The sequence below is a fragment of the Sinocyclocheilus anshuiensis genome, unplaced genomic scaffold, assembly GCF_001515605.1.
Source record: "Sinocyclocheilus anshuiensis isolate Anshui unplaced genomic scaffold, SAMN03320099.WGS_v1.1 scaffold47, whole genome shotgun sequence".
Classification (NCBI taxonomy): Eukaryota; Metazoa; Chordata; class Actinopteri; order Cypriniformes; family Cyprinidae; genus Sinocyclocheilus; species Sinocyclocheilus anshuiensis.
This window is the reverse complement of record NW_015551047.1, coordinates 1,074,958-1,077,244: the sequence shown is the minus strand read 5'-3', so window position 1 is coordinate 1,077,244 and position 2,287 is coordinate 1,074,958. Positions and strand designations below refer to the sequence as shown.

The following is a 2,287-nucleotide window of genomic DNA, read 5'->3' as shown; positions in this document are numbered from 1 at the left end:
TATGTGGTAAAAGATGAGGTAAAGAAGAGGACGGGACTCAAAGTTTGGGGAATTGTCTTCTGTTGTATGGCTTTAAGAGCTATCCATACTGATATTGTCAGTGATCAATCAACATAAGGATTTCTGCTGGCATACAAAAGATTTACAGCTTTAAGCGGACATCCAAGGAAATTGTGGTCAGACTCGGGGTCAAATTTTATGGGGGCCAAGTCTGTTCTTGAAGATCTGCACAAGTTCCTAGAACGACAAGACAATGTAAAGTTAGAAACTGAAGCAGCCAAGTATAGCACAGATTGGTCTTGGAAAATTCATCCTGCAGATTCCCCTCACAGAAATGGAGCAACAGAAGCAGCTGTCCATCTGGTTAAGCGAGCCCTCCAGAATTTGGGGTGTAATGGAGTTATGACATGGGGGGAATTTCAAACCTTTCTTTACACTGCAGCTAATTTGGTCAATGAACGACCTATCGATGCAAGGACACACAGTCGGGAAGACTGTGTGGAATACGTAAGTCCAAACTCTCTTCTTCTGGGACGTACTGGGAAAAGAGGAGATCAAGGAAGTTTCGAGTTTGAAGGTTATCCATACAAAAGACTAAGATTCATCCAGGAAGAAGTCAACAAGTTCTGGAGAAGATAGTGTCAGCTGGCAGGTCCTAACCTGTTTGTAAGAAACAAGTGGCATACTAAAGAACGTAATGTTGCCGTGGGAGATGTGGTATGATTGGCTGACCAGAATGCTCTAAGAGGTCAGTTCAAGTTGGCAAGAGTCGTCAGTGTAAATGCAGACAAGAAAGGAACAGTAAGAGATGTGATGGTCAGAGTATTCCCCAGTTATCCTGTCTCGATTGTTAAACCAAAACAAGCAGAAACAGCCAAGGATGTCAAACCAATGAAAAAGCTTTGTGACAAGATCCCAGCGATGATTCTTCATGGGGATGTTAGACGCTTGGTTGGTTTGAGTCCCACTGAGGAACAGTAAAGAGATTGAATGTCAGCCAAGAAGTGTGTGACCTCCTTGGGTCAGTTGACCAGGAGCTCAATTGGGAGGTGTTGAGCTAAACTTGAAATTGTAAGAAAAAAAATTATATTCACCATTGTTAAATAAAGAAAAAAAAATCTATCAGATGAAATGAGTTTTGATTTGAGATCAAAATGAATGGATACTATTGAAGAAACAAGGAAGCTGATTGGCCATTGAAAATTCACATGTTATATAGAACCAGGTGTGCTTGTTTGATTATCTGGGCCCTATTTTAAGGATCTAAGCGCATGGTCTAAAGCGCACGGCGCAGGTGCACTTAAGACGTTTCCGAATCCACTTTTGCTAGTATAACGACGGGAAAAACGGTCGGCGCTCCAGGCGCATGGTCTAAAAGGGTTGTCCCTATTCTCTTAATGGATGATTGGTGTGTTTTTGGGCATAATGTGCAATAAACCAATCAGAGTCTCATCTCCCATTCCCTTTAAGAGTGAGTTGCGCTCGCGCTATGGCGGATTCGCTATTTAAACGGCGGAATTTTAAGGCGCACAGACTGAACGCGTCTCCAGAGAGCAAACGGATCTGCTCATGCAAGAGCAAATAGGTAGACTAATTCTGATACACGCAATGACTATCCATTATGCCATGTATGACATTTTTATATTTATGTAGCCTACACAATAATATTTTTTTACACTGTAATCCTTTTATTTTTAATATTTGTGTAGGGATTTCTATCATGAACGGACACTGATATGCCCCTATCAGCCATCATGAGGTCTGGATTAATCTAATCAAGAGATACCAAAGAGATCTTTTGTATGAGGACTACAACATATAGAAACCACGGTGTCTTGTGACCACCAATGAATGTAACTATTATATCCAAACAGGAAAAGGATGAAGTTAATTAACGCCCTCAGGCCACACGGGATCTATACGTGACTAACACATGATTCCCATCACATCCTGCATTCCAACAGAACGAAGAACATGGTATCTGGAAATGTTCCAGCGACAGACTCGCCTGGACCCCATGACCGTCTAATGCATAAATTGCTAAATCCGATAACCCGTGGCCAGGGAAATACAAAGATTCAAGTTGTTAAAATATACTTATATATAGTTGAGATCACCGGCTTGCTGGACGACCGTTGATTTAAAGTGTAAACTATCAGATTTGAATTCAGTTTTACTCAGGTGGACCTCGAATTTTCAGATTCGAGTCCTTTCAAAACCTGAGCTAGAAATAAAATTAATGATTAATTCCCTTATAGAATTAACGACTTAAATTACAGTTAAGTCA

The 2,287-nt window shown here is 40.9% G+C and overlaps 1 pseudogene; it reads right to left on the bottom strand.

The window, feature by feature from the left end:
• Window positions 1-929: 929 nt before the first annotated feature.
• The window catches only part of LOC107661872 (Fc receptor-like protein 5), a 29,357-nt pseudogene continuing 27,999 nt past the window's right edge, over window positions 930-2,287 (bottom strand).